The 16,854-nt window shown below is 41.6% G+C and overlaps 1 pseudogene; it reads right to left on the bottom strand.

The window, feature by feature from the left end:
- Positions 1–1,786: 1,786 nt before the first annotated feature.
- On the bottom strand, positions 1,787–2,217 carry LOC131819490 (keratinocyte-associated protein 2-like; annotated as a pseudogene).
- Between the last annotated feature and the right edge of the window lie 14,637 nt (positions 2,218–16,854).

Below are 16,854 nucleotides of genomic sequence, written 5' to 3'. Positions count from 1 at the left end.
TATGAGCGACGTCATATGATACGTGCCCTTCTCTGATGTATGTTTTGTAAAAACACATTCTTCTCCAGTGTGTTTGGCAATCGTGAGGGGACCGGGCTACCTGAGAAGAGAATCTCTCTCCTGACTGCGGATTCATGAACGCTCAAAATGAAAATGGATGACTGGAATTAGCAAATTCTCAGAAAGCACTGGTAGCAATCACAGGAATAATGAAGTCAATTTGTTTCTAGTTATTCACCGACTTACTGCCTTCGACTTGGATATATCCCTGCCCGACTCCAGCCGGCCTGTGAGCCTCTAGCCTTATCCCACCCTTCAGGCAGCTTTGGGATTCATCTAAATTTTCAAACTTTTGCTCTAAATCCCCTAAACATGGAAAAGTGCTTCTAGCAAGTCTAGGGGAGGCATAGTTTAAAGCAGTCTGCTATAAGCATAAGATGTCTTTGAAGACTTGCATTTTATCTTAAAAATCCATGTGGATTTTGCTTATCTCCTTATCTTTTCTTTCAAATGAATGTTTCATTTATGAATGATTTTAGATTCACAGAAAAGTCACAAGGACAGTTAAAGAAACTTCCTGATTCCCTTACGCAGTTTCCCCTCATGTTCACATCTTATATAGTCATGGTGCGTTTGCCAAAACTAAAGATCAACATTTATACATTGTATGCACCAAACTCCAAACTTTATTTGGATTTCCCCAATTTTTCCACTAATATACTTTTCTCTTCCTGGGTCCTACCCAGGGTACCATGTTGTATTTAGTTGTCATATCTCCTTAGTCTCTTCTGGTCTATGACGTTTTTCAGTCTTTCCTTATTTTTCATGGCTTTGATTAAACTGTTTTGAGGGTACGAGTCAGTTTTGTGAGCTGTCCCTTAATTTGGTTTTGTCTGATGTTTTTCTCATGATTATATTGGGGTTATGGGTTTTGAGGAAGAATACCATGGGATGTAGTGTCTTCTCTTTATATTGAGGGTATTTAACAGCAACATGACTTATCAGTGACGATGTTAACCTGGATCACTTGGTTAAGTTAAGCCAAACATTACCAGGTTTCTTCACTATAAAATTATTTTTTAAGCTTTTTTTAAAATTACACTTAGTTAACATAGAGTGTGATATTAGTTTCAGGTGTATGTAAAATGATTATTTTTTTCCTTTCCCTACTCTGTTCTTAGGAGCCTGAGTCACTAAGCTCAGCCCACACTCACAGGGAGGGGAATTAAACTCCACCTCCTGTACTGGGGAATATGGACATATATTATTTCAAATTATTCTGTAGGGAAGATGTATCTCCTCTCCTCTATTTATTAATTAAATCACTTATTTACATCCGTTTGGCTCAGTAGTGTCTAAACATACTACTTCCTACTTCCACATCTGTGAATGGAATCAACTTTTCAAACGTGTATCCTGAGGATTCTGAGAAACACAGAGAAAACCCATGCTCTACTAGTCGCTTCCTTGCTTCCTCTGAATCATAGACTTTAATGATGGCTGTGAATGAAAGAGGAAGTGAATGACACAGGTGAGCGTCATCATTAGTGCTGTCTCAGGGTAAGGATGTTTGACTCTAACACCAGTGTGTGACCAAATAGCTACTCATATTTCCTTCCTTCCTTCCTTCCTCCCTTCCTTCCTTCCTTCTTCTTTCCTTCCTTCTTTCTTTCTTTCTCCTTCCTTCCTTCTTTCTTCTTCATCATCCCCTTCCCCTTCCACCTCCTCCCCCTCCCGCTCCTTCTTTTGCTCCTTCTTCTCCCTCTTCTTCAACAAAGAATCACCTTTATTGAACACCAGGGTCAGTTTCTCTATTTGTCCTTCCCGGGATCTTGGCTGCTGTGAGGAATGGAATCGTTGTCTGGCACAGAGTGGAGGAGATCTTATTGGTGTGGGAGAGGCCAACCATAGAGAAGGTGAGGCAGAGGGTAATGCAGACTTGGTGGATGAGGCCAGATGCAAGGAGAGCCAACAGGAGACAGGGAAGAATCTCCGGGAAGATCTTTGCTTGGAATCCTTTGCCAAAGACAACATTCTCAAGATTCCTGGTGGCGTGAGAGAGAAGACTAAAAGGCTGGAGCCCAGCAGGCCCCCCTTGATGGTGAGCTGTTGCGTGCAGGTCAGCTGGAGATTATACATGTGCATCCCGAGGAAGAACAGCAGGGACAGGAGTGGGGAGAGTGCCGGTGAGCTGCCCGTGCCCACGGCCATCATGCCCTGCCCTTGGGCCCTATCACCGAATTGGGCCAAGAAAGAGGGGAGCCCAAGGGGAACAGCTGTGCGTGTGTGTTACCCCTTCCTATTTCTCCTTTTGATATTCCTTAAGACACACTCAACATGTTTTATTCATTTTTAAAGACTGATTTATTTTTGAGAGAGAGAGAGAACATGCACACACAGGGGTGGGGCCGAGGGGAGGGACAAAGGGAGTGAAAAACTCAACCAGACTTCACACTGAGCTTGGAGCCCCATGGGGACTCACTCTCACAACCCCTAGCTCATGACCTGAGCTTGAAACCAAGAGTGGACCCCTAACCACTGTGCCACCCCTAAAATTCTTTTATATTAAGACTAAGTGCTAGAGGAGGAGCTGATTGAGCCATTTTTCAAAGGTGACTCTAAACTACTCCTTTACAAGGTCTTCAACCACTCAGTAGGCTTTGCAACGCGGCAAAAAACAAAAACGGAAACAGAGAGGCAGGGTAGGGCCTCTTTAAAATAGGAAACCTAATGAGACGACTCGGCATCTGGGCATCTGGAGGCCATTTTTTTTGTCCTCAGGCCCGAAATCCTGGACCAATTGCAGAGGGGCGGTAGCTCCTGGGTGTTCTCATTGGTCTGCACCCAAGATGAAGGCGGGGCCTTGACTATAAAAAAAGAAGGGAGGCTGGTGACGGGGTTTCTTGCGGGCTGCTGTAGGGTGTTAACGGTGGTGAGTGAGGGAATGTGACATTTTACAGTCCTCCTAGTGGCCGGTTAGGAGGGGGTGAGTGGGAAGAATCAAACTTCTAGATCTTAAGGGAAATCAGGGGCAGCTTACTTTAGAAATGAAAGGCGAATGAAGAAAAAAGACTAAGGGAATCTCAAGCAAACAAAAAAACCCAGCTGTTTGCAGACAGAATATCTTCCAGGAGGTACGGTCACTTCCTGAAGTCATTTTATCAGGCATGTCTTCTTTGAAATACAGATGGAGGAGAAACTTTTCTAACTGTTGGGGCTCCTAAAGGAAGAAGAACATTGAAACTTCCAGTTTTCTTCTCTCATGCTCAAATCTCACTTAGAAGTCACCTGCTTTTAATTGGCTTCTCTTTAACCTCCAGCTTAGGAGATGTTTCAGCAAAATCACTCTTCCAGCTACCTTAGTGCAGTAGTATAACCTTCTAAGAGTACATAGTTCCTATGCTTGAGGCAAATTTGCTAATTTTTGTTTCCTCACAAAAATCTTTTTTTTTTTTTTTTAAGATTTTTTTATTTATTCATTTGACAGATCCATAGTAGGCAGAGAGGCAGGCAGAGAGAGGAGGAAGCAGGCTCCCCACTGAGCAGAGAGCCTGATGCGGGGCTCGATCCCACGACCCTGGGATCATGACCTGAGCTGAAGGCAGAGGCCTTAACCCAGTGAGCCACCCAGGTGCTTCCTCACAAAAATCTTTTAAATGCTTTTTTTAGCCTCCATCTGGACTTGTAAAGTCTTGATTAGAAACTCCTGTCTAAAGTAATGGCAGAAAAAAATAATGGCAGAAAGTGACGGAAAACTACTACTTTTGTTTTGGAGACTAAAAGTTTGGAGACCAAGCTTAGCTGAAAATTGAGGGCAGAAAATGTACAGTACTTCTGAATTTCATTTTTTCGAGAGAAGGAAGTCTCTTTAGTGATAAGTAGTAAAGAACTAAAGTGAATGTCAAGCACCATGTGGCTTTTGAGTCTTTTTTTTTCCCAGGGAGTTAAGGTTTTTAGCCACAGTCTTTTAGAAGGCAGTTGTCTGACCTGAAAAGGATAAAAAGAAACAAACAAACAAAATTTGTGGGTTGTGGGCTGAAACTCCCCTACTTGAATGTGGAGTTGAGGGGGAAATGTATTACCTCACCTTGGGCTCCTCCTTTAATGTCAGAATTGTTTAGCTGAGAGAAGTTTCCTGATGAGTAAATGGTTAGAACCCTTGCAGTGGGGGATAATGAGGAAACAAGCTGTTTAGATGGTTATCCAGAGCACTGTGAGAATTGAGGCTTCCCTCAATAAGGAGAGTGGTTGTCCTAGAGAAAGGGGATAATGTGGCATCTTTGTAAGAGATTGATCAAGAGTATCCTATGTGATGGATATATTGACTGTGATCTCCTAAGTGCTACATAGCAAACTGTGTTGCAGTTTGTGTTTAGCCATATAAAGTGGTCTCTTGTAAAAATCACACTACACCTAAACACCTAGGTCTACCTGCTTTGAGAAAAACCTGGAAAAATGGGGGGAAAAGCCCAAGGATACACAACTTTGTCTACCCTCATCCCAATGAGTGGGGAGTTAATTCTGTTAATACTGTACTCGCGAAGGAAGCTGGGCTCCAGAGCAAAGCTCTTGCCTTATAGATCTTGCGCTCAGGATGTGTATAGTTCTGGGTAAGCCATCTGCTTGATGCAGAATCCCTCAACGGATGAGATCAGAGATCTTGAGTCTCAGCCTTTCCAAAGGACACTGCTAGTTAATGATTACAATTAGAACTGGGTTGTTGGGTCTTTGTGGGGGAGGGACTCCAGCAAGAGGAAGCCCAGGGGTAGCCGGGAGTGGCTTAGCTTCTTCGTGGCTCTCAGAAAACCAATTTTCTCATTACTCATCCTGCAGAGTTCTCACCTGTAACTGTCTCTTTACTGAGAGCAAAGTTTATCTGCTTCTAATAATTCCAGAAGCTGGTATATTAGTGATTTAATGGTCAACCAAGAATTCACTTAAATATAAGTGAAATTGAAGATAAAGTACATGGTATATTTTGTCCACTAGCTCTCTTCCCATTTCTGTAAACCTCATTAACTACACAGGCCATAGGAAATAACAAAAAGCAAACCATATTCCCAACTCCAAATTGACAAAATACTTAAGTGGATAACTGGACAAAATACTGGCCCCTCAATGGAAACCTGGAGACCCTGAAAAGTAGGCTTTCCTCACCTTAGAAGTGCTGGACAAAACCATTGATTCCTACTGTTGGACTAATTAAGGATTCAACTGCAGATGAGTCTCATGAAGCTGCTGTCTCTATGTTGGTGTTACTATAGGGACTTCTGGGGCCTCATGGCTCTAGTTATCAAACCAGTGTATGACGAAAGGTGGGTTAGGAGACCACCCTGTAGCTAGACCATAATTAGGGACGGGAGAGAAGAGGTTGAATGTGTCAAGATTTTTTAATGTCAAACTTCTTTTAGAACAAAACCTGTAGTACAGGATTCTCTGCTGCTAGTGGGAATTTAGCCATGATTTAGGGCAAGTCCTCTCTGTGGATACCTCTGAGCTTTGGCCCGATGTGCAGTCTGTCTGCATTATGGCCTATTGACCTCATCAGCCCAGACCTCTTACGTTTTCTCCTAAAACTTGTCTGAGATTTAGCTCTTCGTAACTCAAATCCTAACAAGCTCTCAGGGTGGCATTAATAGAAATGATTCTGTTGTGTCAAGACCATTTTTGGGTTCAACTCCTTTCTTGGGTTTCGGCTTAGTATCTAGTGTTTACCTAGTGCTGCTCAAAACCAGAGTTCACTGCTACTTTCCCAGGAAACTGGTTGTTTGCTGGATCTAATTTCTTAGCACCAAATTTTAAAGTGTTCACAGTCAAACACCAATCTCCTTGCCTTAATCGTAGTCAGTGAGAGAAGTACTCAGCAAGTGGAGTAGCAAAACTCAAAGGTGAGAGAATACAATTATAAATTGTAACCAGGTGAACCAAAACGTGTAGAAGCTTTAAGTTTCTCAAGGGTTTTGTTAATGGTAGTGCTCTGAATATTGGACCATTTCCCACGATAAATCTACATGTACATGAGGCAATATTAGATATCCTAATTCTAGCCAGTAGGCTTTAAACCTTTTTTTTTTTTTTCTTTTTAACCTTGATGTATAGCAAAGAAAAGCCTACTTCAGGAGCAGCAGGGGAAAATATATACTTTATCCAGCTTGCTGCCCCTGTTGGCCCAGAGAATATCCAAGGTTATTGGGGAGCATAGTTGGAAATGTTTAAATATGATACTTAGGCTTGTTGAACTCACCCATTTTTTTTTTTTTTTTAAATCTCTTCCTATTAAGACACCTCAAGATTGAAGCTGTGACTACAGCATTAACTTCTCCAAATTCTCAGGGTCTGTCTAGGGAAACTCCATTTCTAGGCCTAATCTCCTTTCTTCCTCTGGCAGACTTTTGAGTTTGAGTAGAAATGATATCACTCTGGGTCTTCAGGCTTCTGTGATGTGTGTGTCAGTGTTACGTTTGAGGTCTTCAATGGAGACAGTTGGAGAAAATGCTCAAAGGGAAACTGTGGTCTGCATTATGAGTCTGAGTACTTTGATGCATAAAGCAATTTGCTTACATAACTGCCTTTTCACAAACCTGATTCTGCTAAACTCCAAAGACTGACCTTTTTTCCTCTTTCTGCAGAAGCCTGTGGGTGTGACCTATGGTGGTTAGAAGTTATCCAGGTCAGTTTACCCTCCCAAACCAGAGCCATGGTCATGAGACTGGTGACTGCAACAAGTGACTGGTTGCGAGCAAACAACTCTTCTCTGAAGATTGTGTGTTGAGTGAGATTAGTGTATAGGCAGGGAGATTGGATGCCCCTGTGCTGAGCACACTCTGGTAAGGGAGCCTTGCCCTTTGGGAAACTACAGCACAGCTTAAGGAGGAACACAAACACCCAGCTATGGCTCAAGGTGCTTAATCCGTTGCAAAACAAACTCCGTGGAAGAGGGTGAGGGAAAGCATGCTCGCAATCAGAACCAACTTTGAAGTCTGGCTTTTATTCTCTGAATTAATGTTAAAGTGTTGTAGACTTCATCTTTAGCTTAAACTTCTCATTACAATAAAAGCCACGATGACCTTATTTAAAACTTGATGTCTAATCCAGGCACAATCTTACTCAACTCTGGGATAGAAGGGGCTTTTGAAGAACTGAAGTATGGAGTGAAGGGAATAAAGCTTCACTGCGGTATCAGGAAAGCCCCTGAGCTGACCACAAAATGTAGTCTCACTTCCGCAGTGGGATGGTCTGATGGCAGCAAGGTCAGGTTTGATCTGAAGGAGAAGCTTGGAAAAGCCCAAGGTGGATTTTGGTCTGTGCTATCACTGGTGAGGTTTCTGAAGCATTCAGAGAACTGAGGGGTGTTTATATTGGAGGTAACAGACTAAAGGACAAAGAATAACTGTCAAGATACCTGATGTGGTGGGGAGGGAGAAGATGGGGAGGTGACCCTTGTTTCATCTAGTCCCTGGAATTCAGCTAGAAAACTTTCAAATCATTCTGAACACCTGTGATTCAACCTGAGCTCTAAAAGAATTGCTGCAATTCTATGAATAGAAAAGGGACAACTTGTTCAGGGTAGGAGGAGCAGAGAAATGAATCTGAGGGGATCTATCAGAAGATAAATCCTGCATGGAGGGAGCCTCCATCAGGCAGTTACCAGAAAATGATACAGCAGTGGAGTGCAAAATTGAGACTTCTGGAAGTCTAAGGGACCTCCCTGCCTGAAAGGTGCTCAGGTGAAGTGGGACATAATCCAGGTGGGACAGTGTGTGGTCTCAGGATCCCTGGGGTCACAGAACAGGAGTACCTGAATGTGGCAAAGTTCCCAAGCATTGGCATGGGGAGGCCAGCTGCAATGAGTGAGTTCTGGAGTGGGTTCTCAGCTGTTTGCCATAAGCAGTGAACCATGGCCTCACCCAGGGACCTCACTGCCAGCAGGGGCTGAGCAAGCCACAGAGCTGCAGCAACCCTCCTTCTTCCCATGGGAGGAGTGGCAGGGGTGCACAACAGTTTGCAGAGTTTGGCACACACAAATGTGATTGACTGCTTTTCCCTGAGGGTGTACTGAAGAGTGGGAGTGGTGATCATTCAGCTCCTGGGCTGAAGACTGGGGTGCTGCCATCTTCCCCACACACCAAATCAGCACAAAAAGCCTTCAGGGAATAAAAGCCACAGAGAGCAGCCCAAAGTAGCTTACAATTGAGCCTGGCCCCCTGGCAAGGGGCGGTGCAACTCTGCCCACACAAAGATACCTGAGAATCAGTGCAACAGGCCCTTCCCCTAGAAGGCCAGCAGGAACATCAGGTGAATCCCAAGTATGGATCACACAGAACTGAAACTCTTGTGTTGGAGAAAATTAGTATAGAGAATTTGAGGGTTTTTTGGTTTTTTCTTATGAGTCTCTAGTCTCTCAGTTTAAAATTTAAAAATTTTTATTTTCCTTTTCATGTTTCTTTATCAACTTGTTAAGTCTTCACTTTCATTTTTATACTTAGCTTTCTTTCACTGTAATTCAATTTTATTTTTGTATGTTTTTCTTTACAATTTTGGGATCAAGGGTCTTCTAACATATCCAGATACACCCAGGACCAAGTGTATCACCCTGTTTTGTCCACCTGGGAGATTATATTCTTTCACTTCCTGGTTTTGGGTCTCTTTGGATTTTTCTAGTGTGTACTTCTCTGGGGTTGTGGTTGATCCTTTTGAGTTTGTTCTCTCATCTACTCTCTGGACAAAATGACTAGAAAGAGAAATTCACAAACAGATAATACTCTCTGCCATAGATTAAATCAATATGGATGGAAGTATGTCAGATGTAGATTCAGAAATAATTATAAAGATACAGAAACTAAAAGAATTTGTGAGTAATAAACCGCCCTGAAAGAAATATTAAAGGGGATCCTGGAAGTGGAGAGCTCCAAATTAACATAGACCAGAAAGGAACAGACAATCTACAGAAACAGGGACTTTACAAGTAATAAAATAGTGCTAAATTCCTCTCAATAGTTAACTCTGAATGTAAATGAGCCCAAAACTCTAGTCAAAAGGCACTTGGTATCAGATTGAATAAAGAAGACCCTTTCAGGGGTGCCTGGGTGGCTCAGTAGGTTAAGCCGTTGCCTTTGGCTCAGGTCATGATCTCAGGGTCCTGGGATCAAGTCCCACATCGGGCTCTCTGCTCAGCAGGGGGCCTGCTTCCCTTCCTCTCTCTCTGCCTGCCTCTCTGCCTACTTGTAATCTCTGTCTGTCAAATAAATAAGTAAATAAATCTTTAAAAAAAAGATCCTTTCATATGTTGTCTATAAGAGACTCATTTTAGACATAAAGACCCCTCCAGATTGAAAGTAGGTAGGGGGAGAGCCATTTATCATGCTAATGGACATCAAAAGAAAGTGGGGGTAACCATCCTATCAGACAAATCAGACTTTAAACCAATGACTGTAGTAAGGGATGTAGAGAGACACTATCATAATTAAAGGGTCTATTCAAGATCTAAAAATTGTAAGTATTTATGCTTCTAACTTGGGAGAAGCCAATTACATAAATCAATAACAAAATTAAACACCTTAACAATATAATAGGGGACTTCACCCCACTCATAGCAATGAACAGATCATCAAAGCAGAAGATCAACAGCAAAATAAGGACTTTGAATGAGACACTGGACCAGAGGACTTCACAGATATATTCAGAGTATTCCATCCTAAAGCAACAATATATTCTGAGTGCACTTAGAACATTCTCCAGAATAGATCACCTATTGGGTCACAAATCAGGCCTCAACAAGTACAAAAAGATGGAGATCATACTATGCATATTTTCAGACCACAATACCTTTAAACTTGAACTCACAACAGGAAATTTGCAAGGAACTCAAATACTTGGAGATTAAAGATCATTCCACTAAAACAAAATGAATGGGTCAACCAAGAAATTAAAGAATTAAAGTTCATGGAAACAAATAGAAAATACAACTGTACAAAACCTTTTGGGGGGCGCCTGGTTGGCTCAGTGGGTTAATCCTCTGCCTTCGGCTCAGGTCATGATCTCAGGGTCCTGGGATCGAGCCCCACATCGGGCTCTCTGCTCGGCAGGGGGCCTGCTTCCTCCTCTCTCTCTGCCTGCCTCTCTGCCTGAGTCTCTGCCTACTTGTGATCTCTGTCTGTCAAATAAATAAATAAAATCTTAAAAAACAAAAACAAAAACACCTTTTGGGATGCAGCAATGGTGGTCCTAAGAGGAAAGTGCATAGCAACACCAGCTTTTCTCAAATTAGAAAAGTCTCAAATACGTAAGCTGACCTTCCACCTACAGGAGCTGGAGAAAGAATAGCAAGTAAAGCCTAAACCCAGCAGAGCAGAATTAGTGAAGATTAGAGCAGAATTTGATGAAATAGAAGCTAGAAGAACAGTAGAATAGATTAATGAAACTACGAGTTGGTTCTTTGAAAGAGTAAGATTGATAAACCCCTGGCCAGATTTAACAACAACAACAACAACAACAATAAAAAAACAGAGGCTCTCCTGACCAACACCCAGGAAATACAATTTTAAGAACATATTATGAGAACTATATGCCAACAAAGTAGGCAATCTGGAAGAAATGGATGCATTCCTAGAAACTTATAAACTACTAAAACAAACAGGAAGAAATAGAAAACCTGAACAGAACCAGCAAAGAAATTAAATGAGAAATCAAAAATCTTACAACACACAAGAATAGTCCAGGGCCAGATGGCTTCCCAGGAGAATTCTACCAAACATTTAAAGAACTAATACCTTTTCTTCTGAAGCTGTTTCGAAAAATAAAAAGGGAAGAAAAACTTCCCAACTCTTTCTGGTGCCAGCATTACCTCAATCCAAAAACCAGAAAAAGAGCCCACTAACAATTAGAACAATATCTATGATGAACATAGATACAAAAATTCTCACTAAGATATAGCCAAGAAGATGCAATAGCACATTCACTATGACCTAGTGGGATTTATTTCTGGGCTGCAAGAGTGGTTCAATATTCACAAATCAATCAACATGATACATCACATTGATAAAAGGACAAGAACCACATGATCCTCTGAATTAATGCAGAAAAAAGCATTTGACAAAGTAAAACATCCCTTCTTGATTTAAACTATTCAGTGTTGGGATAGAGGGAACATATCTCAATATCATTAAAGCCATGTATGAAAAGCCCACAGTGACTATCCTTCTCAATGGGGAGAAACTGAGAGCTTTCCCCTAAGGTCAGGAACATGGCAGGGATGCCCATTCTCACAACTGTTCAACATCATACTAGAAGTCCTAGCTTTAGCAATCAGACAATAAAAAGAAATAAAAGACATCTGAATTGGCAAAGAAATCAAACTCTCTTCAGAGATGATATATACTTTGTGGAAAACCCAACAGACTCCACCCTGAAATTGCTAGAACTCACACAGGAAATCAACATGGCAGGATATACAATTAATGCACAAAAATTAGTTTCATTTCTATACATAACAATGAGACAGAAGAAAGAAATTAAGGAATTGATCCCATTTGCAATTGCTCCCAAACCCAAAGGAAACTAGGAATAATCCTAATCAAAGAGGCAAGGGATCTGTACTCACAATAGCCAAACTGTGGAAAGAGCAGAGGGATCCTTCAACAAATGGATAAAGATGATGTATATGTATACAATGGAATATTACTCAGCCATCAGGGTGAATACATACCATTTACATCAACATAGATGGAACTGGAGGGTATTATGCTGAGTGAAATGTCTTTCTCTGACTTACATGGTTTCATTCATGTGGAAGATAAACAGTGCAGAGGATCATGGAAGGGAGGGAAAACTGAATGACAATTCGTGAGAGGAAAACCATGAGAGACTCTTAACTATAAGGAACTGAGGGTTGCTGAAGGGGTGGTGAGTTGGGTGATGGGCAATAAAGAGGACATGCGATGTGATGAGCACTGGGCACTGTATACAACTGCATTATTGGACTCTACATCTGAGACCAACATACTACATGTTGGCTAACTAAATTGAAATTAAAAAAAAAAAACAACCTGGTGTAACATTTTTTGTTGTTGTTGTTTTCAGGTCTGAAGTTTAGGAACTCCCAAGTAGATGGGATGTGGAATAAACAGCATCTTGTAATCTTGTCTAGTTCTTTGAAATCAAGTTCTCATTCCAAAGAACCCTCAACTTCTGAAACAGCACAAGTGGAAATGCTTCTAGATCACAAAGTTCTTGGCATATTATCTTTATAAAGAATTTCTAGGAGACTCCAGATTGATGCTGTCCAAGAGACACATGAAAAACAAAGTACAAACCACATACTATAATCCTGAGTGTTATAGTAACTCCATTAAACTGAATTTTAACCCAATAGATGGAATAGATTTCACCATGTAATAAAAGAAAACAAAGGCTTATATTTTGACACTTCCTAAAGTTTAGTATTCATTTTAAAATTACAGTACATCCCCAATCAGACTAGCTCTGTCTCAAGTGTTCAGTGGCCAGTGGCTATTCTGTTGCAACAGATGAAAGGTATTTGGTTGGGGCGGGAGGGCGGTGTCCTACTATCCCTCTCTAATGTTCTAAGATGACCTGTGTAGAATGCAGTTTCAGTATTGCTGTCAGTTGACTGTAAACTTTTGACGAAGGAAATTCCCATGAATCAACACTTGGAGCCATTTAAGCTGTTTACTTGGACTTTGTCAGAATGATTGCCTTTGTGTTTAACATGATCCTACATTAGCAATATGGCCATATTCCACACCCCTAGCAAGCACTTTATTGGATTGTTGCTGACCAACTTTGTTCTGAAATCTTCAATGCCATGTATATCCAAACCACACAGGCTTAAGCTTAGTTTAGTAACTCACAGCTAGTCTAAGTACAGGATACTGGAAAAGGACCACATATAGCTCTTACCTTTTGAGTATTTTCTAATTAGTGGTATCCTAAAGAGACCAAGTACTTAAGCATTTATTATCTAACTTACCAGAGCATCTACTCTTCACTACAATCCCAGGCCTCCAGCATACATACCAGAGTTTATTCACTGTGGGAGAAACTGTCTTGCACTGTGCTGAATTACACTCCAGTTAGGCTGAGTGCTCTTCAGTGATGGTCTGTTACCGAAACTGCTTCTAAGCCAACTGAAGTATAGACTTAACCTAATAGATGGGTTAGGTGGGGACTTACCAGGACTGGAGATGATGTGCCTGTATAAGGACCAATGTAAATGGATATAAAACTGAATTAAGTTTTCCAGAGAGTAGGGGGGAATCCTTATAACACAACTACTCAACACTTTCAAAGTAAACTGATTGCATCTGGATTGGAATTTAGTACGACTGGGCTAGTTTCCCCCCAGGCATTCACATTCTTGGAGGCATCTACGTCTGCCAAGGGGAAGCTGTTGTACTGAGAGTTGTAGAGAAGTGCTGATGTATTGGGAAGGTAGACGAGAGGAGAGTGTCTCCTTCCTTAGACCTATGTCAGAAAGCTGTGGTGAGGCTGAGCCCCAGGTTGAAGGTGGGCAGCTCTAGGGTCAAGATGTCTGGTGTATGGAAGCAGGGCAGTAGCCTCACGTAAGAACCATAGCTGCATCCTCGCATCGTGAAATGAAGAGAACGCAGGTCTCCTTGGCACATCTAGAAAGTGGGAAGTTGTTAAGCCAGTAACACTTCCCTCAGGAGCTTTTGGGCAGTTGACATAAATAAGGCCAGAGCAGAACTGGAACCAACTTTTTCATGAGCCAGGGGCCCAGAAATGAAAGGGTGCTCTGGGGGAGGTCTTGCTATTGTGGGGGTGGTGGTGATGGTAGATGTAAGCCAAAAAAAACTGTATTTGATGTTATCTTGCTCAGTCACAGAGGGCTAAATCATGAGAGGAACAATTGGGGTTTCCTGTTTTAGAGGCATACCACTTCGAATAGTACACAATGTAAAGCTGTAATACCTGAGCAGTTATAGAATAGAAGCAGAGTCAGGGTCTTTACTGTGTGCTAATTAAGGAAATACTTCATAATCGGTAAAAAGCCATCCATGTGCCGAGACTGCAAGTTCCTTAGTGATGCTAGCCAACAGCAGCCCCAAAGTTGAGAAATGGGAGCCTAAGCAATGTCCGTGTGGCTGTTGCTTGTCCAGGTGGCCGCTACTGAGATCTCTGGGGTGGCTGAGCAGGCACGTGCAGCATCTGCCTGATTCTTCGGAGCTTCCCAGTGTTGTGGAGAAGAGCGAGATGCTTGTGGTGTTTCTATATCTAGGCGACTTTAAAATTTAGACCTCAGGTTGATGGCTAACCTGCAGATATGTCTTGTAGCATCTTATATGCAGACAACCCAGACATCCTTGAGCTGCAACAAAACTTTGGAGGCCTAATCCGGTCATTGGAGTAGTTGACCTACCGGTATTAACTCTTGTTAAATCATAGCTGGGGGTACCATCTCCAAGCTGGTAGTTATACTATAAAACTCAATAAATGACTTGGAGTTACTAAAATGTTTTGGAATAACTTAAGACTTGGCACTACTACTATACAATATCCCTGATTTAGTTGCTAAATATCGTTGAAAATTTTTCCTACTTAAGACTCCTACCTTAAGCCTCTATGTGTTTACTATTTCATTATATATTCGAGGAAGCTGGGAGCCCACCTATGTTGTCACGTGTTGATAATTCTATTTCACCTGGAAGCTCACGTGCTTTGTCCGCACTGCTGCATCTCTGGATTTCTTGAGATTAAGAGTCAACAAGTACAGTCTGTGGCTTTGGCTCAGATTCTAAATTATGCACAACAAACTGTACAATAATTAAAGCATTTTCTCAGAGTTCTTAACCAGTTAGCTTCTAGAATAGGCTGGGCCAGCTTTTAAGTAGGAGCAGGTAGTAATGCAAGAGTGGGCCACTAGGGGTTAGGCTTTGGAGAGACAAGTAAACCATATAGAAACTGGAAAGGTTTTTACCTAAAAAATCTTGTCCAGTTACCTTAACCTGCTTTTACTGGCAATTGTTGTTTTTACAGGCAGCACTTTCTTTGTTCTTTTGAACTACTTAGAAAAGTTCAAATCTCCTAGAATAATAGTGGTTCCTTCTACCCAGTCTTAAGGTGAACATCAGTATTCTTCCCAAGCTAAGCTTTAGCCACTATTCCAGCAATAAACATTTGTCTAGGAGAAGTCTGCAAATGCCAGCCATTCTTGACCTAATGTAACAAGATTACTTTGGAAGACCACATCCAAGAGACTGGTCACAGATCTGACGCAGGATGAAGGCAGTTCTTAGAGACTTAATCTTAGGTAACAGCCCTTGACTATTGAAACAGAACCAGTCTTGATCTAAATGCTTAAATACAATAGACAAAGGCGCTAGGCATGGGGAAATGGACCGGTATTTGACTTGACTCAACGCTTTTAACCTGCTCTAATGCCAGCTGTCATATATCAAGTTTGTCACCATTAGGTAATGCTAACAGATGAAGTCCAGTCAATGTCTCTCCCTGTCCAAAGAATCTACAGGATTAAGTGGCAAATGATCTTGTCTGGTAACAAAGCTTCCTCAAATAGATAGATATTTGCAAACGACATATCAGATAAAGGACTAGTGTCCAGAATCTATAAAGAACTTAGCAAACTCAACACCCAAAGAACAAATAATCCAATCAAGAAATGGGCAGAGGACATGAACAGACATTTCTGCAAAGAAGACATCCAGATGGACAACAGACACATGAAAAAGTGCTCCATATCACTCGGCATCAGGGAAATACAAATAAAAACCACAATGAGATATCACCTCACACCAGTCAGAATGGCTAAAATAAACAAGTCAGGAAATGACAGATGCTAGCGAGGATGTGGAGAAAGGGGAACCCTCCTACACTGTTGGTGGGAATGCAAGCTGGTGCAGCCACTCTGGAAAACAGCATGGAGGTTCCTCAAAATGTTGAAAATAGAACTGCCCTATGACCCAGCAATTGCACTACTGGGTATTTACCCTAAAGATACAAACGTAGTGATCCAAAGGGGCACGTGCACCCGAATGTTTACAGCAGCAATGTCCACAATAGCCAAACTATGGAAAGAACCTAGATGTCCATCAACAGATGAATGGATCAAGAAGATGTGGTATATATACACAATGGAATACTATGCAGCCATCAAAAGAAATGAAATCTTGCCATTTGCAACAACATGGATGGAACTAGAGCGTATCATGCTTAGCGAAATAAGTCAAGCAGAGAAAGACAACTATCATATGATCTCCCTGATATGAGGAAGTGGTGATGCAACATGGGGGCTTAAGTGGGTAGGAGAAGAATCAATGAAACAAGATGGGATTGGGAGGGAGACAAACCATAGTGACTCTTAATCTCACAAAACAAACTGAGGGTTGCCGGGGGGATGGGGTTTGGGAGAAGGGGGTGGGATTATGGACATTGGGGAGGGTATGTGCTTTGGTGAGTGCTGTGAAGTGTGTAAACCTGGTGATTCACAGACCTGTACCCCTGGGGATAAAAATATATGTTTATAAAAAAATAAAAAATTAAAAAACAACAACAAACAAACAAACAACAAAAAAAGATACTCTAAATTATAACTGTGATTCACAGGGTTTTTCCCTTGAAGTTTTCAAACGTGAAAGCGTGGAAATGTATTTTACAGGGTTTGTTTCATTTATGATCAGGTGCTGAAAGAACTGCCTGAATCTTGGCAACCTGGCTGGTAGTTGGCGTATATCCCTATTACTAATAATTGGAATTAATAGGCCTCCCAGTTTAGAAGGGAGTCTGGAAGTTTCCTGAAGCGCTGCCTGTTGCCTACTTTCCTGCTCTCCTCTCATCCTCCTCATTCGTTGGAATTGT

This window comes from Mustela lutreola, chromosome 1 (assembly GCF_030435805.1).
Source record: "Mustela lutreola isolate mMusLut2 chromosome 1, mMusLut2.pri, whole genome shotgun sequence".
Taxonomy (NCBI): domain Eukaryota; kingdom Metazoa; phylum Chordata; class Mammalia; order Carnivora; family Mustelidae; genus Mustela; species Mustela lutreola.
This window is presented reverse-complemented; position numbering and strand designations above follow the sequence as displayed.